This window comes from Odocoileus virginianus, chromosome 5, assembly GCF_023699985.2.
Source record: "Odocoileus virginianus isolate 20LAN1187 ecotype Illinois chromosome 5, Ovbor_1.2, whole genome shotgun sequence".
Lineage (NCBI taxonomy): Eukaryota > Metazoa > Chordata > Mammalia > Artiodactyla > Cervidae > Odocoileus > Odocoileus virginianus.
In genome coordinates, this window is record NC_069678.1 from 69,836,560 (window position 1) to 69,859,669 (window position 23,110).

Here is a 23,110-nt window from a genome sequence, read left to right on the forward strand (position 1 = left end):
ATGCTGGTAGTTCAGAGACCAGATTTTGAGAGCACCTGGACTACCAGTTAAGCCCTAAACCCTTTTGTTGCTCTCCACTTTTTCTTAGACTGACCTTCACCTAACTTGTTTTTCAGGGTTGAGCTTAGTAGGGCTCCTGGAGGGTCTTTCCTTACTCCCCAACTTGGGTTACTTCTTTTGTTTGTTTCACTAGCACTTTGTTAGTATCTCACTTGCTTAAAAACACCCTGTATTTTCACTGGAGAGCTGTACTATACGCTCCTCAGAGCTGGATCTTTCGTTCACCCTTTTAACTCCCGACAATGAGAAAGTGTCTGACATAGAGGAGGCGCACAGGTATCTGGTAGAGAAGACTGGCATGCATAGTGTGATAATAAACTAATTCTATCGCTGTTCATGATTTTTGGAGGATTTGTTCCTATGACTTTATGACCATATCTCCTTGCTATAATTAGGTGTAAGCAACTTGTTGCTTGGTGTATACGTGTGTGTGTCTGTGGTGTGGTGTGGTGTGTGTTTCCTGTCTGTACCATCTCTCTTCCTCCCTTGTCTTTAAGACTGCGTGGAAGAGGATTAATAGAACTCTCTCTCAAGTCTTAAAATCTGTCAGCATGGGACTGCAAACAAGCTGTCGTTGGTTGCTTTGTATAGGCAGTGATTTGTCTGAGGCATAGCCATGCCTGCCCAGTCATGTTTTCTGATGGCATTGTCTGATGCTCCGTAGGAAGCTAAGGACATAAATGTAATACATATGCAGTTCTTGGACATTCAGAACCCTAAGAAGGACTATAAATTTTGCTTTAGATGTTTATTTGAAACACAAGTATTTTGGAAGAAGTCTATTTTATCCTTTAAAACCTAATATAAGCCTTGCTTTTTATGCATGAGAGTATAAGAATAATAGAAGGGAAGCAAGTGAGAGAACAGGTCTTAGGAGAACTGCTACATGGAAAAAAAATTTATTGCAGAGCCCGGTATGTACTAGAATTCAAATGCTTTCTCACTGGAAACTGACAAGTTATATTTTTGCTTCAAATTTAACCTTTCCACTAAACTTATGCTCTTGAATGCTTAATGCATTAGAATTGTACTTAATGCATATCTTTTCATTCTTAATTTAAATACACAAAACCCGCAGCATTCTAAAGAGAGGATTCAGGTTTTTCAGAACATTGGCTTAGTTGAAGATTTGGAATGGGACTGTGAAGGTGACCTTTTGAACTCCTCCTTATCTTCACGTCTTTAGTAGCTCTAAAATCAACAGAATACCTGTACAAGGAGTATCCTCTAGTGAGGAATACTGTGAATGCTGTGAAGTGTGGGCAGGCAGAGCTGGATTCAGATTCCTCTATATTACTTCCCAACTGTGTGACCTTAGCATGTGACTTCACCTCTCTGAGACTCAGTTTCCTTTCCCTTAAAATGAAGATGTAATATTACAAAGCTCAAAGGCTCATTAGGAAGATTAATTAAAATAATGCAATAAAACACTTGATATAGAACTTGGCATATGTTAAAAGCTCAAAGAAGTTTATCTGTAATCTTCTTCTCTTCTTCCCGTTTCCCCCTCCTCTTCTTCCTTCTTCTCATCCTCTTCTTTCCCTGTCATCTTTCTCCATCTTTCCCACCTCTCCTTTCTTTTTCCTGTTACTCTTCTGCCTTTCCCATTCCATCCTCCTCTTCTTTCTCATCTTTATCAGAGTGATCACATTGCTTTCGCTTACCCAAGGGGATCTTAAAAAGTATATAGCTGATTTGTCCAGAACAAGATTTTACAATTATTTGTGATTATGCAACAGTGTTAAGCAGTTTTTATTCTTGATACCCTTGTCTGGACTAAGGCACAAGGAAAGCACACATATATATTAAAAGAGAGAACAAGAATGTGCTGGTAATAGGATTAATTCATTTCCTGTTCTTTAGTTTCCGCTATGGGATTGTATAAGTATTCCATTAAACAAATGTTGCTAGCTGGGCCAAAATAAGTAGAACTTTAAAAGGAAGTAAGTAGTTTATATATTCATTGGTCTTGAATCTTGAATATAATAGTGTTACTAAACTCTTTTACTAATATTTTTCTATGACTCCTCTTTGATTTTCTAAAGAAGCAATATATAACCTTATAAGTAAGTTTCAGGCTTCTTCCCAAGCTTTAAATATTTGTTCTTTTTCTTATTTTATTACATTGTCTCAGCCTGTTAATACAATAGACTTTCCTGGTGACTCATAAGGAATCTGCCTGCAATGCAGGAGACCTGTGTTCAGTTCTTGGGTTGGGAAGATCCCCTGGAGAAGGGATTGGCAACACACTCTGTTATTCTTGCCTGGAGAATTCCATCAAAGGAGCCTGGTGGGCTACAGTCTGGGGGGGTTGTAAAGAATCATTAATATGATATTTAGTAGACAGTAGATATCCTTAACTTTTTCTTAAATTAATGGAAATGCCTTAAATTACCTGTCAGTGTGATATTTAAGTTTTTTTTTTTAATATTCATTGTTAGTTCCCCTTAATTTATCATTTCTAGGAATTATTTTTTAAATCTTGAATTTTCATGTTGAATTTTATGATGCTTTTTCTATATTTATTTCAATGATTATACATGTATTTTTTCTTTTAGTTTAAAATCAGCAATAACTCATGGATTTCACTGATAGATTTTCTAATTTTCATTTCTGTTTATGATATTTTATGTACCCTGTGGTTTTAGTTTGATATTTTACTTAATATTTTGTTATTTATATTCATCCGCAAGGTTCGTACATATTTTTCTTTTCTTGAACAATCTTTGTGCCTGACATAGGTCAAAGTTAATAACCTTACATAATGATATTGGTGGTAAGGAAACACAATAATTTTAGGCTTCTTTATGAACAATAAATATTTTTTCTTTTTTTAATAGTTTCATTAGACTTTTTAAAAGTTATAGATGCCTACTACTGAAAGCTAGAAAAGATAGGCATGTATAATCCTAAAAATTAAAAATAACTTATTAACATTCTAAGTTACTTTCTTCTGAACTGACTTTCCTGGGTAATATATGTACTTGAGATTATGCTGTTCATATGATTTTACATCCTGCTTTGTCATTTGACATTCTGTCATAAGTATATTTCTCATTTTACTGCCTGGTATTACAGAATAGAAACGTTTTTCTTTTCTTGGAAAGATTTAGGTGGTTGGGGAGGCAGACATTTTGCTTTCTAAAAAAAAAAAACAAAACACCTGACAATGTGAGACATCTATCCTGACAAAGAGCGGCATAAAGAATGTTAAGAGGCCGTTAATAATTCTTCAGAAACCTATCACCCTAGTTCTTTGACCCAGGCTGTTGAAAGTAAGTCAGACAGATTCACAAACAAGTCACATTGGAGCATATTTCACCACAAAATGAGTTTCTAGACAGGCCATGTATGAGATGCAACTAGAGTATTCATAGTTCAAATAAGGAGGGGATGAAAGTAGTGAGAAATAAAGTTGTTTCCTTCATTTCATTTTTATTGGATTGTGTCACTACACAAACAGCTTGTCAAAGGTGCCTCTTCTGGGAGTGGAATTTGAGGGAGGACCAAAGAGAAAGAATGTATATTCTCAGGTTCATCATCTGCCGCCAGAGGGAGAGGATCAGCTGACACCGTTTGTGGTGATCCTGGCCTTAAGGCACCCAGTGGAAGCCTGTGGTAGAGGAGTGGGTCCCAGCATTAGCAGACATACCTGGGGGCGATTTTAGTCAGCACCGTCCGGCAGCTTACTGTCGTGGAAGAGCAATAACCTGGAGTTCAGCAGACCTGGTTTTTCCTCTATAACTCTTGTTCTTATCTGCTGTGTAACCAGAATTTAGCCCCATTGACCCTTGTCTTTAAGTGTGTGATTCCAGTGTGTGTGTAGGGGGAGGTGGTTGGGTATTACTACTCTGCTTGTTATCAGAAAGGTGAGTGAAATTATCTTGGATAAAGGGCCAGCTTGGGATCTGCAATATGGTCAGGGTTAGCTCTTTTGTCCTCTTTCTTTTCAGATCACAGTTTAGTATTCTCTCCTTATTTTCTAGAAATACTTGGACATAAACTTAATCACTTTCCTTATATTTATTGTGGAGCTCTACTCAAAGATAAATGGTAACCCACTCCAGTACTCTTGCCTGGAAAATCCCATGGATGGAGGAGCCAGGTAGGCTACAGTCCATGGGGTCGCAAAGAGTCGGATACAACTGAGCGACTTCACTTTCACTTTCGCTCAAGGATAATTAGTGAGCAACAATGACACAGCAGCATGCCACCTGATTGTTTCCTCCCAAACTGTGTTTGAAGCCTAGCTGTGTGCCTCAGTAGTTGTGTAGACTTTTGGGAGGTTTCTTAGAAAATTTCTGTCAGTTGAGGTGAAGGAATGGTTTCAGGAACAGCATGCTCAGGGTCCTAATCCCTCCACTGATTGGTGAGTCCTGGGAAAGAACTCTGTTAATAATAACTGGCTTACCACTTAGGAGCTCATAAACTTTCGTACTTATTATCCCACTGGTCCTTAGGACCTTGGGAGAGTAAATTTGGAAAATCATTTTACCAGCCATTTGGTGCAGGGAGAGCTGCTATTTCATCGCTTCTATCTGCTGCTTTTATCCTGCAGGGAGGCAGACTTGGGGTCATCAAGACCTTGAATTTGTGTTTGTTCCCCAGGCCTCCCGCGCTCTAGTTGTTCACCTCCAGGCAAGTCACTTCCACACTTTGAGCCTTACTTTCCACACGCACTCAGTGGATGCAGAACTTATATTTTCCAAGTGTGACATGTAGAAGAGGCATACTTAATTACTTTGTCTGCAAATGTTTATCCAGGCCTAGCCATGAGCCCAGTGGGAGCTTGGTGTTTTGGAGGTGGAGCAGGGGGACAGAAACACTGGATAAGGAGATTCGGACTCCAGCCAGTACATATAGTCCAAGAACTTCTACCTGAGAGGAGGCCCTTCTGACTTCTGTGGGCCTCGTCCTTGTGGCTCAGTGGTAAAGAATCCACCTGCAGTGCAGAAGATGCAGTTTTGATCCCTGGCTCAGGAAGATCCCCTAGAGGAGGATATGGCAACCCACTCCAGTATTCTTGCCTGGGAAATCTCATGGACAGAGGAGCCTGGCAGGCTACAGTCCATGGGGTCACAAAGAATAGGACCTAACTGAGCATGCACACATGCATGTGTCCTTCAGAAGGGTGAAAAAAAAAAAAAAATATATATATATATATACACACACACATGCATTTTTTTCCATGTTACTACTTTTCTTCATTTCCATCTGTTACTATTGATAAATTTTATGTTTCATTTTTAACTCCAATTTATATTTACCAATTAAAATACTGCATTTTTATCATACTAAAGAAAATTTTTGTGAAAACTTTTTTCACTGCTTTCCTGACCCAAAGCAAGTGGATTTCAGCTTAATACAAGTAACATGATACTCCAAATGTCTGCGTACATTAAAACATGAATAACTTCTCTAAAAGTACATGAAAGTTTAGAAAGAATTAGTGTTCGGGGGCCAGAAGAGCCTTCTTTCAAGATGCGTCCTCAAGAGAGGAATGACTTACTTGCCCGTCATTACTCAGTTGGTTATTAGTGGAGACAGAGCTGGAAGTCAGGAATAACTCCCTGGATGGTGTTGCTTGTGTTTACAGATTCTCAACAACTTCCCTTCTTAGGATTAAGCTCTTGGTGTGTTTGTTCCTTCTTTCGTTTTGAAGCCTCCTGGAAGAGCTCATGCTTTAGAATCAGATAGACTGGAATATGCATCAAGACTCAGCACCTTTACTATAGGTATATCTCAGGCTAACTGCTTAATTGTTTCAAGACTCAGTTCCTTCATCTTAAAATAGAGGTCTCAAATACCTGTCTCAAAGTGTTGTAATGAATATTTTATGAGTCAAAAATATATAGAACACTTAACACAGCTCTCTGTGTACAGACTCAAGATAAGGGAATTGGCCCTTTCCCCTCGGACCCCCAGCTGCCTATCTGAAAGGTGACCTTTTTCTTAGTGCTGTAGGATATAAAAAGAGGTAGAAGGTACCCTTTTCTCCAGAGGTGCATGGGGGTAATCAGGCAGTGAGAAAAACATACTGGTCTGTCTTCAAAAGGATGCTTTTTCCAAGAATAACTGGGAAGTTAGACAGGAAATACAGAGGAAAATGGACCATGTTGTCAAGCTACATTCATTAATAACCATCATTTCTTGTGTGCTTCCTGCATACTAGCCTTTTTAGATAAACTGTCCCCAGTGAGCCCAGACCTTACATTGCCCCATGGAACACATAAGAAAATAATACTCAGAGAGATCAGAGGACTTGCCCGAGGTCATATAGCTTGTCTACACTGGCTGGAATGCACGAGAAAGTTTGATGTGTAAGTTGGTGCCCTCCGAACGCACATGTTGGCCCTTTGCTTTGATGTGGAAGGTGGGAAATGTGAAAAAGGGCTACATTCTTTTGGGGGGATGGACATAGAAACAGGTTAGCCACTTCAAGTCAATTTATGGCACCATTCTGTTTCCTCAGGGTTGGATCTTGGTGAGCTCATCACTCTCTACTGGTGGTGTGATTTACAGGCTTTGAAAATTCAGCATCAAGGATTTAGTAGCAAGACAACATACATTTCTCTGGGGTTGGTCCATGAAGTTCTTGGGCTAAAGAGTTTGAGAGGGAGGAGACACCATTTTGGGTCTGGAAGTCTAGTTTTTATGGAAAGGCTGCTGCATCACGTTACATGTGGTAGGCAGAGACTTCTGTCTTCCCCACAAGCACATGGCCTTGAACTTATTACAGGACACCTCACTCACTGTGGCCATTCCCTGAAGACAAATTCATTTCTGGCTTCATTGGTGACTTTGTTCTGACTGGTTTCTTTAGAAAGTCGGTTTTCTTCAAATCCCCCTGCACACCTGCTCTCCTCCGTGAACATACTTTGCAACCCCAGCAGAGCAAGCTGCAGCAGGCAGAGCAGCAAGCCAGCCTTCTGAGGCCTGGCCCGTGTCTCTCTGTCCCTTTTCTCTCCCCATCCTGCACCATCATGAGCCCTGGTCTCAGGACACACTTCTGCGACTTTCATGCATGCCACTCCCTTACTTGGATCATCTTTCTCACCCTGTTCTCTGGACTGACTCTTGGTCATCCTTCAGAACCCGGCAACCACTTGACAGACCCATTGTCCTTGACACTTTGAGCTTCCAAGTGCCCTCGATGAATTAATCAATGATATTAGTTCCTGCAACCTCCTAAATATCTCTCAAGTCCACTCATCCTCTCTCCCCACACTGCCCCTCTCCTCAGGATAGTTTGGGCTGCCTTCATCTGTCATCCAGACCATCCCATCACCCTCCTGAGCAGTCCTCGCGTTTTCAGAATCATCCATCTCCAAGCTCTTCCTGACACTGCTCACTAATGGGAAGATCTGATCAGTTCTGACCTTTGCTTCAGACCCTTCTGCAAACGGTCCCCACTGCCCTCAGGATAAAGTCCGCGAGGTTTATTGGGGCTTCAGGGAAGCCCGGCCTGGCCTGTCCCCTTCTTATCTTTCCAGTCACATCCCTCACCACTCTTCCAGAATGATACTCCACTCCCTAGCTTAACTGAATTCATTTCAGTCTCCTGATCGTACCATGGTATATTTCACATTTGGAATTTTGCAAATGTTTTTTCTTCTTCCAGGAATAGTACTTAAAAATAATTCTCTTCAAAGCAACTCCACTTCTGCTTTAGCTTCAAGTTAGCTATTACATCCCCAGAAATGTTCGGGGAGCCCATTGCAACCCACCCAATGTGATCCCCAGTTGTGATCATTGACCAGTCTGTGTGCTCACAAAGCACTTCATTTTGCCCATCTTAATCCATTGTTTTAATCATCTTTTAGTTCCTCTTTATCCCTCACTAGGCTGGGAGTTCTGTGAGTGCAGGGACTATATCTGGCTTCAGTTTAAAAAGAATAATAATAATTTTAAAATTTTATTTATTTTTGGATGTACTGGGTCTTTGTTGCAGCAGGCTTTTCTCTAGTTGTGAGCAGTAGGGAGCTACTCTAGTTGCAGTGCTCAAGCTTTCATTGTGGAGGCTTCTCTTGTTGTAGAGCATGGTCTCTAGGGTACTCGGGCTGCCGTAGCTGTGTTTCCCAGGCTCTAGAGCACATGCTCAATAGCTGTGGTGACTGGGCTTAGTTGCTCCATGGCACATGGGATCTTCTCTTACCAGGGATCAAACCCGTTTCTCCTGCACTGGCAGGCAGATTCTTTACCACTGAGCCATCAGGCAAGCTCCTAACTTCACTTTTACCACTAAGCACAGTGTTGGAAGATGTAGGTATGCAGCTTTGTTGAATGAATAAGTGAATGAATGAACATAGGACTAAAAAAGCCTCACATGCCTCGATTTGTGAAGGCTCTTATAGCATGCTTCATTTATTCAAATCATCACATCTATCACATTTTTCTTATACTTTTTTGTTTATTTCTCTGCCTCTGCCACTAACTAGGAGTTCCCAGCACAGCATTTGGAACTTGGTAGGTATTCATTAGATGTTTGTTGAATTAATTATCATAAAGCGTGGGGGAGAATGATTTGCACAAGCAGAAAGAAAATTTAAAACCATAAACATCTCCCTGAAGAGCTTGCTCTAGAGATTCTTATTATGTGGCATTGAAAATTCCTCCCATTCAGTGCACTACCTCTCCCTTTTGCAGTGTGTGTCCAATCATGTCTGGTGCTATAATTCAGCGTGATGTGGGCCATATTGGTAGTAAGAGCTATAAGATTTGCCATATTAGTTCATCCCACTGCTTCATTAAGCTCAGTGTGCTGCCTCTGGCAGTGGCTGGGCTTGAATTTTGATGTTTGGAAGAACAAAGCCCTTCATATTAGCCCTCCGATTTCTATGAGTCAGGTAAAGTTACGGTCCTGCCCAGTGTCTGAGAGTCTTCATCTTCGCAGGTAATCAGTAAGTGGCCCAGAGCACGGGGTGTTATTATCTGCGTGGATTCTGAGCAGACAGAGAAGGCCCCAGGTGTGTCAGGATGTGAGCAGCCCCATCCTATGGTGACAGTTTCTGGGGTGGTCAGAGTACAGCATGTTGCAGGATTGCCTGTTTCTGTCCAGTCCATCAAGAGCGCACCCGTAGGTCAAAGGGAGAGGTGAGGGTGGAGTGGAGATGTCTCGTTTAAGCTTGAAAACAAGCATCCCCTTATTTCACGAGAAGCAGCTCAGGCTCAGATTGGTGAACAATTTGCTTGAGATCACACAGCATGTGACAAGTTAGGGACACATTTGCACCTTGATTTCTCTGACCTCAGAGCCTGTCCCTGTGCTGAACAGTGGACTGAACTTCTCCCTACTGAATGAGTGTCCTCTTGTTAATGTCCAAGCGATACTTACACTGAAAGACATCTTCCTACAGATTCCAATAGCCACACTATTGGGCTGAGACGGCCTCGGCGGCAGAAAGGAGTGATGATAGACCATGTGGTGGAGGCAGAAAGGGAGTTAGCAAAGCGTAGAAGCCCTGGCACTTTACCCCTTGTGACTGTGGTGTGTGAAAGGTTGCTACTTATAAGGACTCCAGAAGCTGAGAAGGAAACATTTTGCTTTTTTAGGAGGATGCCAGAGAGTCCAGGCTTCCCAGATGTTTTCCAGTTTTCACAGAGTTGAAGATGAGGTGCACTTGAAGGATTTTGACTTCATATAAATCAAAATACATTTTAAGATCTGAATTTGAAACAGGCGCTCTGATTTTGCAGATGCCCCAGTTCTGTGAATAGTATTGTTGGCTCAGTTTACCTCCCAGTGGGCACCCCCACATCAGAAATACTAATGAGGATGATGGTGATGAAGGTAAATACTCTCTGCCCACAATTACAGAATAACAGGCAAGGTATTCAAGCCTTTATATATATTTTCTCTTGCAGAATAACCCCTTGAGGTAGCTCCTTATTTGAAATCTCATGTTTACAGGGGAGAAAACAGAAATAGGAGAAGGGAGACAGAGTGAATGCTGTAATCTCAGAATCAATGCTCTGAAGGGCCCTGTGGTTCTGTCTCATGCATCCATTTAGCAAGTATTACATGTGCCTTACATTTACCTGGCACATTCTGAACAGAGTGACCTGCTTGAACCTCCTAAACATGCTTGAGTTTGTTGCAGCAGCTCTCCTTTCAATCTGGAAAAAATCCCCTTCTCTTGTCTGCTTTCAAGGTTCATCTGATCCTCCGAGACCCCGCTAGATGACATCCCCCTCCTCCCATGTAATTCAGCTTTAAGCTTTCTCCATGATTCTCAGCATACTGTTTTAGAACATTTTTTAATTTAGATGTAGCTCTCCTTCCTTTCTTCCATCTATTAACATTTCACTTACAGACTTCTCTTCCTTGCTGGATTGATAGAGGGGACTGTGTCTTGTGCATCATTTTATCCTCTCAAAGTTGAGAGGAAGAGAATTATTAAAGAATTCCCAGTGAGGGAAATGGGAAATGGCATTAATTAGTTGACTACTCAATACAGGCAGAGAATGCAATGAGAATCCAAAAGATTTATGAAGTCAGTACCACTCCCATTTTTCAGATGAATAAACATACTCAGATAAGTTCAAAGTTTGTTCAGCATCACTCATGTGAATGGAAGAGTGGGAATTTTAAACTCAGGTCTAAATGATCCAGAGCATAGGACCATTTTGATATATTCTGTGTTTTCTCCACAGTGGTCATTGAATAGAACCTCAGTGCAAGCTCATTTCCTAGGGGTCTGGTTGCTCTTGCAAAGCAGTGGCAACATATGCAGTTTACTTTTATAGAGAGTTTCTATGCTAACATTAGAGATTTCACTTCCTTCTACCTGGGGACTGTGGTCACCAGTCTTTCAACCTTCCCTGGCTGGCACTGCTGCTCTAGGAAGAACATGCATTCCAATTGTTAAACCAGAGGCAAGAAAAGCCACGCAGGAACTCACATTGGAAGAAGCCCAGCGGATGATGAATAGCAGACCTGAATCTTATCATGTATTTCTGGATGATGTACGGGACTGTTGGAAACTGCCTTTGACAAATGTGCCCGGGAAGGGGAATTATCTCCAACAATGAAAAATGTTCTTATTATGTGATCCTAAAAAAGGATCAGGACCCCTATCATTGGGGAAATGATTATCCCCACATCCTTTATTAACAGCGATATGGAAGCATGTGCTAAAGACGACGGACATGGCAATGATGCCGTGATGGATAGCCATGAGTGCTGGAGTCAGTCTGGACTTAGGAAAGGTAGTTTGATGCTTAATGGCAGATGGGAAATGTGTAGCTCTCAGCTCGCTTTTAGCCCTTGCTTCCTAAGCTTTGCAAGATACGTGCCTGCTGTCTTAGTTGAGTATCCAGTGACTTTTGATCACGCTGAGGCTCTGATTAAATTGTAGAAGGGATATAAGTTTGTAGGAAATAAAGCTATTTTTATAGGGGGAAGAAAATGGTGTGCCCAGCATGTTAGATATTTAATCTCATTTTATTTTCACATTTCACATGCATATATAAAAACCAGGAGTCATGGAGATTTGGTAGCCTATCCAAGGCTGGAAGCCAGCAAAGTGAGGATTTGAACCTGAGCAGTCCGATTGCCAATTCTATGTGCTTTGTAGACCATTGTAGCTTTTAATAAATAACATTCTGGCTGGAGTTCAAAATAGTGGGAGAAGCAGCTAAATGAGGTGTGTATGAGAAGGTGCCTACTGTCATCTTTAGTACAGAGCAGATGTTCAGGACATGCTAGTTAGGTCAAGACTTTTGATTCGGCACAGAGAGCTCAGGTTGATGCTCTGTGATGACCTACAGGGGTGGGATGGGAGGTCTTTGAGTTCCTTCCTTTCTTCTTCCCTCCCCTGTCTCTTTCCTACCTTCTTCCCTTCGTTCCATTTGTGTGCTTTTTCTAAAGCCAGGCAGAGTGCTGGCCACAGAAGAAGATTGGCAACAAGTCCCTGACTTAAAGAACCTAGAATCTAATATGAAAGACAGACAACTGAGAAGCAATTATAGTTCACTGGAGTTAAGTTAAAATCCCAAAACAGAGATAACCAGGTTTCCAAGGACTTCCCAGGGTTTGTGAGATTTAAATAAAGATTCTTGGAGCTCAGATTTCTTTTTTTTATTCAATGAATGCTTTGTGAAATATCTCCTATTATTACAGACATTATCTATCTATTAGATTTAAGTCTCCAGTTGCGAAAAATAAATCCTACTCTGTCTTCCAGTGAAAAGAAGGCCAGCGGATCAGACATCTCACTGGGCAGCAACTTGCTCCCCCTTCTTCTTGAGTAAAATCTCCTTCAAGATACACACATATTTTATTCATTTCCTATTATGCGTAGGACCAGGTACATAGTATGTGCTCATTAAGTGTGTGTTGAACAATAGAACAGCCTATATTAGAGGTATTTGGCCTGCATTTTACTAGAATCAGTAATTGATATTCCATTAGTTTTCCTTTGATGTTTTAAAATAATGATTCCTGTAGCTTCTCCTTCTGCTATCAGAGTTATAGGTTGCAAATAGATTTTGTGTAATTCGCCAATGCCAGTCAATTTTAATGGCTGCTTGGAGCACTGTGTTGAGGATTCTGAAGTTGTATCCTAGCGTTGAGTGAAAGCAGTTAACACTCAGGTGTATATCTTTTCAGTCTTTTCAGTTTTTTAGTTTTTCTGCATAAAAGTGTGTGCACCCAAGCCTGCAAGCACATACCTTCTAGTTTGATCCTCTTGCGTATTTAATTCCACGCCTTTTCACTAAACCTTACATTTTAAGCTGTTTCATGTCATTATAAACTTCTGACAATCGGCATTTACAAAAATCCCAAGTGATCTCGTTTTCTTTAGCTTTTACTCAGGAAATCGCTCTCCCAACCCTTCTGTCACTGTTGCTGTTCTTCAGTGGTCCATTCCCAACTTTGCCAAATCTTGCTGAAGTTGGGGCATGCAGAGAACTGTATTCAGTAGCCAGTGATTCATTTTGCTTTTCTTCCTTCAGCTGATGCAGTGTTTGTCTTCTGTATTTTGTGGCCTAGGGAAGATGGTAACTCATTTCCTACAGTGAGAAGAAAATGAGAGATTTTGGGGTGGGCTTCCCTTTGTAGGAGGGCCACCAGTGTGGGCCACTATTCTGGTACAACCTTGGCATTGAGCTTTGCCAACGGAAGCCTCTGAGCTCTAGCACTTTTGCCGTTCAAATCTTTTAACCTCAGCTTATCAACTTTAATGCATTGTCCTGGTGCCTTGATTTTTTGGTTCATCTATTTTAATGTGATGAAATGTAAAATCCAAGTGCAGCCTTGTCCCCTCACAATGACTTTAGAGTTTTTCAGCTGATAGCCTAGCTTTCATCTGTTAAGGATTCGAATTTTAAACAGTCAAAAATACATTTTCCTGGTATCTATCATCAAGTGATTAGTGCAACTATTTAGTTCTGGTCGTCTTTCCTATTCTTGGTAGATTTATTTTCTCTTCTTAGAATTCTCCCATCGCCCTCTCTGTCTGGGAGACTGGAGATGTCATTTAAACCTTGCTTATTAGGATTCCATTATTTGTCTCTCATATACAGTCAGCTAAATCAAAAAGTCAGACAGTGTTTTTAAATTGCAAATTTAAATGACAATTTATAGACCAGGTCTACTGGAAATTTTCTGTCCTTGGCATCCATCATTGTTTGTGTGTACATAGTTTTATGTTCTCCCTTTTTATCTTCTTGAGAGCACAGCACACATATCTATCAGGAGAATCAGAACTGCTTGCAATCAAACAAAAAAGGCAATAAAGATCTTGAAAAGAAATGAAGACAAACACCCTATACCAGATCTTAAATATTAGCTCTTTTCGTCCTCCTTCTCCTCCTCTGCCTCTTAAAGAAGAAACTTCCATTAGTCACTTTTCTTTTTTTTAAGTATTGAAACTCATGGTTTAGATTCAGAGAAAGTAAACATTTGCCCGGGGCCTGAAATATGCCAGATACTCTTAATCTCAGTTAATTTTTGTGATAAACCAATGATCATGACACTGCTATTGATATTGTGATAGCTAATATTTATTGAACACTTACTCTATACTAAGGATTGTTGTATTTTTTGCTTACTGTAACTCATTCTAAATAATAACAGATTGCTTTCTGAAGGGGGAAACTGATATTTCATGGGAGGCAACTTGCTCAAGGCCCAAAGCTGAGAGGCCAAACCACTTCCAGTTAGAACTCTGCCCACCACACTAGTTTCTATTTTTATTTTCAGTAAAGAAAATTTTATTTCACTAAGAAAATTGGGGACCTATTTAGTATCTCTATTTTCTAAGAATGACAGGCTGAAAAGTCATCTCACTATGCTTTGCTGAGTTTTAATTTTGAGCAGGTTGCCTTCAATGGGGTAGCTTTAAACCTTGAAATCATCTTCTTTTATCGGCCCATTTTCTCTGGGATCAGAGTAGATAGGCAAAAGCATTATGATCTTCCATTTCAGAGTTGAAGGATTATCTGTCTTGATGGGGCAAATCATCTCTAAAATCCTTCTAAAGCCAGCTGCAGAGGTTGGTACATTTCAGAAAATAACCTGTGGTACCCAGGAACTTCAGTGATGGGAATCCGTGGAGTAAGATTTACATCGGGAGGGCCCACATTTAACAAATGGTCCCAGGGCATCTGTTGTGTCAGGCATTTCCATTTGCAGCAGGAGCCTGAAGTTTCTCCTTGCAGCCTCAACTCACCACCAGGCTACAGTGTCAGCAGCCGCTGGTGGAGTCAAGAGCTTGTAGGAGTCCAGTCAGACATGGGAGGTGAGGATATGGGGCCATGAGGAGATTTCCTTGTGCCTGGGGAACAAAAAAAGAGAGTGGGAGCCAGAAGAGGCTAAGGGAGCCATAAGATGGTAAGTGCAGGTTTGACCCTAAATGAAACAAAGAGGAAAGGAAGGAAGATAGGATGGGTGGAAGCATCTTAGGCATCAACAGGGTCTTTGTAGAGTCACTGAGCCAGAGTTGCTCATCAGAGGAACCCTGCATCTCCTGGGAATGGGCTGGCCAGAGTAGTCCTGCTATGATCTATTTTTTGGCTGGGAACAGCTTGTGGGAAGCATAATCTTGGTGCAGATGGATTTCTTTCTCTTTCTGAGTTTTATTTTATATTGCACTATAGTTGATTTGCAGTGTCATGTAGATTTAAGGCATTTAGCAAAGTGATTCAGTCATACATATGCATATATCTGTTTGTCAGATTATTTTCCCGTATAGGTTAGTGCAGAACATTGAGTAGAGTTCCTTGTGCTGTACAGTAGGTCCTTGTTGATTCAGTTCAGTCTCTCAGTCATGTCTAACTCTTTGCGACCCCATGGATTGCAGGACGCCAGGCTTCCCTGTCCATCACCAACTCCCAGAGCTTGCTCAGACTCATGTCCATAAAGTCAGTGATGCCATCCAACTGTCTCATCCTCTGTCATCTCCTTCTCCTCCTGCCTTCAGTCTTTCCAAGCATCAGGTTCTTTTCAAGTAAGTCAGTTCTTCGCATCAGGTGGCCAAAGAATTGGAGTTTCAGCTTCAGCATCAGTCCTTCCAATGAATATTCAGGACTGATTTCCTTTAGGATTGACTGGTTTAATCTCCTTGCAGTTCAAGGGACTCTCAAAAGTCTTCTCCAACACCATAGTTCAAAAGCATCAATTCTTCGGTGCTCAGCTTGCTTTATGGTCCAACTCTCACATCCATACATGACTGGAAAAGCCATAGCTTTGACTTGATGGACCTTTGTCGGCAAAGTAATGTCTCTGCTTTTTATATGCTGTCTGAGTTGGTCATAGCTTTTCTTCCAAGGATCATCTATCTTAGATACAGTAGTGTGTATATATTGATCCCATCCTCCTAATTTATTCCCCCACCACCTTTCCCTTTTGGTAAGTATGGTTTATTTTTTCATGTCTGTGAGTCTATTTCTGTTTTATAAATAAGTTAATTTATATCTTTTTTAGTTTACACATATAAGTGATATTACATCATGTTTGTCTTTGTCTGAATTACTTCACTTAGTATGGTAATCTCTAGGTCCATCTCTGTTGCTGCAAATGGCATCATTTCATTCTTTATGTTATGACTGAGTAATATTCCATTGTATACATGTACCATATCTTTATCCATTCATCTGCTGATGGTTGCTTCCATGTCTTGGCTATTATGAGTAATCTTGCAGTGAACATTGGGGTGCCTAGATCTTTTCAAATTATGATTTTCTCTGGTTATACGTCCAGGAGTGGGATTCTTGGTTAATAGAGCAGCTCTACTTTTAGTTTTTAAAGGAACCTCCATACTGTTCTCCATAGTGAATTTCTGAGTGCAGCAACTGGGGCACCAGGTTATTTTTTTCCCTGCTACTGGTGGTCTGCAAGATGCGTCCTCATGGCCCCCTCTTGGCACCAAAGTGATACTCATAAAGCCTAAGTATGCTATGTTATCAGATGTTCCCTCTGACTTCTTCAACTTGCTGCCATTTGGTGCAAACCAGCCATTCAGAGTCCTCTCCCCAGGTCACATTATTCTCAGGTAGAGGTGGGCAACTGTGGGGTCGCAGGTGAAGCTCAATGAGATCGGGGTCCTAGATTCTCTGGCCAGTTAGTCCAACAAGTTGCAGAACATTCTGTCCTTTCACAGCCTGCAAGGACCAAATAAGAGGGGAGCTATAGCAGCTATTTGGTTAACAACCTGAGAAGAAAGCCTTCTCAGTACCTAGCATCCTTCCTGCACACAAAAGGAGAGTGGCTGTCCCCCACCTCTCTGTTCACCCTGGCCACGAAGGCCTGGAGGTCACATTTCTTGAACATCTTGCTGACTGCTGGTGTGCGCAGGGCCTTACTTAAGTCAGCTCCATCGGGCTTCACAACCTGTGAGGCATGTGTTCTTTAGCATATAGCCCAGTGATTGTGTTAATGTCTTCAGAATTACAAAGTGACTAGTCACACCTCTTTCTATTTGTTAAGTTATGTGACCCTGAAAGTGAAAGTCACTCAGTTGCATCTGACTCTTTGTGACCCCATGGACTGTACAGTCCATGGAATTCTCCATGCCAGAATACTGGAATGGGTAGCCTTTCTCTTCTCCAGGGGATTTTCCCAATCCAGGAATTGAACCCCATGTCTCCTGCATTGCAGGCGGATTCTTTACCAGCTGAGTTACCAGGAAACCCTATGTGACCTTGGGCAACTTCTAAATCCTTTAAGCCTCACTATTCATGTGTAAAAGGGGAGTGATAGGACTCATCTCTGGGGGAGATAATTCAGACCAAATGAAATCATATATGTAAATGTCAGCACATACATTGTGTGTGTATGTGTGTGCGTGCACACACATACACACACTAGTTTGCTGCTCTTCTGACCATGAGAAGACTGAAGCCCATGTATCATGGCTGATTGTTGGGACCGTAAGGTTTTGCGGGGTAGGCTGTGCACGGCCATGTGTGCACATGTGTGTGTGTGTACATGTGTGTGTGTGTCCATTGCTGCCTGGCTCTGACCAGGAGGTGCTGCTGGTGGCAGAGAGATACCGTCTGCCCCCTGCCTGCCTCCGAGGAAGTCACAGCTGAGCATTCCAGTGTCACCTGTTGGTCTCCAAGTGCCAAGCTCACCGTGCTACTTCACAGCTCCCTGCTCAGCCTTCACCTTGGCCTCCCGCAGAAGCACTGTTGCTTGGAACAGAACCTACTCACAAGAGAAGCAACCTGGAAGGCTGGGCATCCTGAGGGCTCAAGCCCCACCCTGAGAAGCCAGACACTGACATGTCCCCTTTCCATCTCTCCAGAGCTGTTCTTGCCTTTTCCAGCTCTATTTCCTGCTTCTCCCTCCCTGCAGCAGGCTTTCCTTGGTCACTGTGCTCGTGGCCAGCTTTATTGATTTGTTCCTTCAAGATCCCAAGTAAGACTTGAGTCACAACAGTGACTTTCCCAGTTCTAGGGAAAGAAATTCTGTAAATCTCAGCCCAGTTCTGACAGTGGTCACTCCTGGTCTTCAAGAGTTAGGGATATGTAATACAAGCCAGGTGTTATAGCCCACCTTATAGGTGATGGGAGGGGATCACTATGCCAAGTAAGGAGGCACAGGCTGAATACATACAACTACTGAAATGGTTCAGTTTAGATGTCACGTCCTCCAAGAAGCCTTCCTGGACCAAGCTAAACAAGGTGCAAGGATGGTTTAGCCCCTCCTGTGTGCCACTTGAATTTGGGGCTCTGGCCTCTGTTACATTAGATCTCAAGTTGTGCTAATGCGCTTTCCTCAGCCCTGTGTCTGTCTTCATACCACATCCTGCCTCCTGCGAGCAGGGACAGGATGTAGTTCCTCTTTGCAAACCCTTGCAGTCGCCCAGTGCCTGCTGCATAGTGGGTACTCTGTAAGTGTTAATAAAGTTGAGCATCAGTGGGGATACAGACACGTAATTGCAATGTGGAATGAGAAATACTTCCTCGTGACAACACAAAATGGTCCCTTGGGCAAAAAAACAGTTGTCCCCAGCCTTCTCCCACCCAAGGTGCCATCAGCATCCATGGACAGCAGCAGAGCGCAGACAGGATGGCCATTTTTCCATTTATAGTCATGTTCTGTGTCTTTCATCCCAAACTCTTTAGGTTTTGAATGTTAAAGAGCCTGCTGCAGCTCCTCACTTGATAGCCATCCTTTGCCCCACCCATTAGTGCCAGTTAGCCAGCAGAAGATGAAAAGTTGGGGTTCATAATGAGCTGAGTTGGCACTTGTTCACTCAGCATCTCTTGAGCTGATTAAAGCGCTGGAAGGTGTCAGGCTTACCCTTTCTGAGGAAGGGCTTACAAAGGCACTTTTGCTATAGCTTTTTCCAACCCTCATTTTATTTTGGGTGACTGACCTAAAGGTCTTAAAGTGAAAAATCTTACAAACCCAGGGCTCAAGCCATACCCATACGCAAATACTCATCCCAGACACTGCCCATGAGAGCTGAGGCACTGAGAACAAGGCAGAATGTTAGTGCTGGACACAGAAAGGTGTGACCTTCCCACTGGCCTGGCCACTCACTAGAAGTGCAACTGGGCCAAGTGCGGTGCCTGGTGCCAAGGTTCTTGTTATTCAGTTGCTGAGTCGTGTCTGACTCTTTACAACTCCATGGACTGCAGCACACCAGGCTTCCCTGTCCTTTACTATCTCCCCGAGTTTCCTCAAACTCATTCCATTGAGTCGGGGATGCCATCCAACCATCACATCCTCTGTAATCCCCTTCTCCTTCTGCCTTCAATCTTTCCTAGCATCAGGGTCTTTTCCAGTAAGTTGGTTCTTCGCATCAGGTAGCCAAAGTATTGGAGTTTCCGCTTCAGCATCAGTCCTTCCAATGAATATTCAGGGTTGCTTTTCTTTAGGATTGATTGGTTTGATCTCCTTGCAGTCCAAGGGATTGTCAAGAATCTTCTTCAGCACCACAGTTCGAAATCATCAGTCCTTTGGCAATCAGCCTTCTTTATGATCCAACTCTCACATCTGTACATGACTACTGGCAAAAACCATAGCTTTGACTTTACAGACCTTTGTTGTCAAAGAAATGTCACTGCTTTTTAATAGGCTGTCTAGGATTGTATTGCTTTTCTTCCAAGGAGCAGGTATCTTTTAATTTCATGGCTGCAGTCACCATCCACAGTGATTTTGGAGCCCAAGAAAATAAAATCTGTCACTGTTTCCATTGTTTCCCTATCTGTTTGCCATGAAGTGATGGGACCAGATGCCATGGTCTTTGTTTTTTGAATGTTGAGTTTTAAGCCAGCCTTTTCACTTTCCTCTTTCACCTTTACCAAGAGGACCTTTAATTCCTCTTCCCTTTCTGCCATAAGGGGGGTGTTATCTGCATATCTGAAGTTATTGGTATTTCTCGCGGCAATCTTGATTCCACCTTGTGCTTCATCCAGTCCAGCATTTCTCATCATGTACTCTGCATATAAGTTAAATAAGCAGGGTGACAGTATACAGCCTTGACATACTCCTTTCCCAATTTGGAACCAGTCTGTTGTTCCATGTCCAGTTCTAACTGTTTCTTCTTGACCTACATACAGCTTTCTCAGGAGGCAGGTAAGGTGGTCTGGTATTCCCATCTCTTTAAGAATTTTCCACAATTTGATCTACAAAGTTAGGGGCTCTAGTGTAGTCAATGAAGCAGAAGTTGATATTTTTCAGGAATTCCCTAGCTTTTTCTGTGATCCAAAGGATCTTGGCAATTTCATCTCTAGTTCCTCTGCCTTTTCTACATCCGGCTTGTATATCTGGAAGTTCTCAGTTCACGTACTGTTGAAGCCTGGCTTGAAGGATTTTGAGCATTACTTTGCTAGTATGTGAAATGAGTGCAATTGTGTGATAGTTTGAATATTCTTTGGCGTTGCCCTTCTTTGGGATTTCCAGTCCTGTGGCCACTGCTGAGTTTTCCAAATATGCTGGTATATTGAGTGCAGTACTTTAATAGCATCATCTTTTAGGATTTGAAATAGCTCAGCTGGAACTCCTTCACCCCCACGAGCTTTGTTTGTAGTGATACTTCCTAAGGCCCACTTGACTTCACACTCCGTGATATCTGGCTCTAGGGAATAATCACACTATCGTGACTATGTGGCTCATTAAGATCTTTTTTGTATAGTTCTTCTGTGTATTCTTGCCACCTCTTCTTTGTATCTTCTGCTTCTGTTAGGTCCTTATTATTTCTGTCCTTTATTGTGCCCATCTTTGCATGAAATGTTCCCTTGGTATCTGATTTTCCCAAAGAAGTCTCTAGTCTTTCCCATTCTATTCTTTTCCTCTGTTTCTTTGCATTGTTCACTTAGGAAGGCTTTCTTATCTCTCCTTGTTGTTCTTTGGAACTCTGCATTCAGATGGGTATATCATTCCTTTTCCCCTTTACCTTTCACACGGTGCCAAGATGCTCCTACCTATTGATGGAAGGATTGTCCCCGACACCCTGCAGTGTCACAGATGAGTGTCTCCTTCCCAAAGACACTGCTATGTCCATTGCAGTGTGTCCAGCACCTCCACTAATGCCCAACGCATAGCAGGTGCCTGGTAAATATTTGCTGAGTAAACAAATGAAGCAATGATGAATAGTGATTAAGAACTCTTGTAGGAGAGAGACTTTGAGTTGAATCTTACTTCTCCGACTTCTGAATGTAGTTAACACAAGTCTTTTACTCAGGCTCTTTCAGGTCCTGGTCCTTCATTGCTCATTGAGAAGACAAGTATCTCTTATGGTTTGGGGCTTCACTATGTAATGCTTAGCTTGGTGTCTGGTATTGTCTGGTATCTGATTTGTAGTAGGGCTTCTCTGGAGGCTCAGACGGTAAGGAATCTACCTGTAGTACGGGAGACCCGGGTTTGATCCCTGGGTTGGGAAAATCCCCTGAAAACGGGACTAGCTACCCATTCCAGTTTTCTTGCCTGGAGAATTCCATGGACAAAGGAGCCTGATGGGCTATAGTCCATGGGGTCACAAAGAGTCAGACGTGACTGAATGACTAACACTTTCACTTCGTTTTCCTCGTGGCTTGGCTTAACCGTGAAGCACTTAGCGTGGTGTCTCTTAGGTGCTGTGCTGTGCTGTGCTTAGTCGCTCAGTCATGTCCAGCTCTTGCAACCCCATGGACTATAGCCCACCAGGCTCCTCTGTCCATGGCGAGTCTCCAGACAAGAGTAAGTATCTAACACATATAGCTGTTTTAGTAACTTCTGTTGTTAACGGAGTAACTTTAAATACAGCACTTGATGCCATGTCTAGGTCTATTCATTTATCAAATGAAAATACTCTGTCTGCTGTATAGCGTGAGGTATAGTATAAGATAGGGTACAGACCTATGTGCCTGGGATCAGTGCTTGATAAACGGTGGATGAGACACCATCACCTTTAGTAGAAGACCTCGAAGGCTCAGCCAGTGACCCCTCACCTCCCGGAGCAGCAGGCCTGTTTGCTGCCAGGCCTGTCTGGAATGTGATGGCAGCTTTCCTGGGCAGACACGCAGGCTCTGCCCTTTCCTTGGCCTTTCTCCCTGAAAGAACTGAGGCTTTCCACAGGAATCCGAGACTGTATTATCAGACTTTCATCTGGCAAGCTGTTCTTTTCAGCAGCCCGACTGTTACAGTTCTCATGACTGAGCACCAACCCTTCTTTACCGAAAACCCCTTAATCCTTTGATCTTGTTTCAGTCACAAGAAATGATTGTCTGTTACTTCTTGCCATACAGGAGTTAGAGGGATTACCAGACAGCAGCTTCAGTCCAGCCTTAACCTTCTTCTCCCCCCACCAGCCAGTCATTTCCTGATGTGAAATCCTTCTCCTCTCTCCAGTCCCTGGAAAATATCCTTGGGAAGAGCAGAGCTGAGCAAGGTAGCTGGGTTAGAGCAAAGGGCATCTCAGGGTGAGTGGCTGATGGGAATATACTGGTGGTGGGAGTAGAGGTTGAGTCTGGAGACAGACAGTATTGCTAAGGGAAAGAAAATCTGCCGTGTGGTTCAGGAACACACCAGGGCCTCACAGTCTACAAAGCCCCAGTGTCCAGGCCATCCTGCCTGGCCCTCAGATCATCAGCTCCAGGAGTTGGCAGTGCCAGGCATAACAAGTACATGATGCCTTTCCAAAACAGTCCCAGGATTTGTGCAGCTTGCATGTGGTCACGTGGTGAACGGTGGCATCTTCAAGACTAGATCTCCGCTTCTTCTCATGATGTAGTGTTTTTCTGTTGGCAAGATCAAGGGCTGAGAAGTAACACAGGCCTTGGCCTCCTGATCACTTGCTCGTTTGCTCTCAGATTCATCCTGTCTGTGCATGGCAGGGTATTCTGTGTATCCCAGGGAGCGGACATTGCAAACTCCATTCCCTTAAGCTCTGCAGACATTGGGTCTTCCAGCTGGGCTCAGCCAGTAGGAGGTCATGGAGGGAGATTGGAGGGTGGGACAAAGGGAGAGGTTGGACACTTTTCCCTCTGCCTCTTCTTCCTCTTGTGGCTTTGGCAGTCACTGCTTATACTCTGTGGATCTGGGTCCTGCTGGACGGTGACACCCCTCTTGATGCCTTAACTGCTCCTGGACCAGACAGCCATAGTTCCAGTCCCT

At 42.6% G+C, this 23,110-nt stretch overlaps 1 protein-coding gene across 8 annotated transcripts in view; it reads left to right on the plus strand.

Moving 5' to 3' along the window:
- DAB1 (DAB adaptor protein 1) overlaps positions 1 to 23,110 on the plus strand; it is a 1,301,090-nt gene that overhangs the window by 999,600 nt on the left and 278,380 nt on the right. The gene's annotated exons all lie outside the window — the stretch shown is intronic.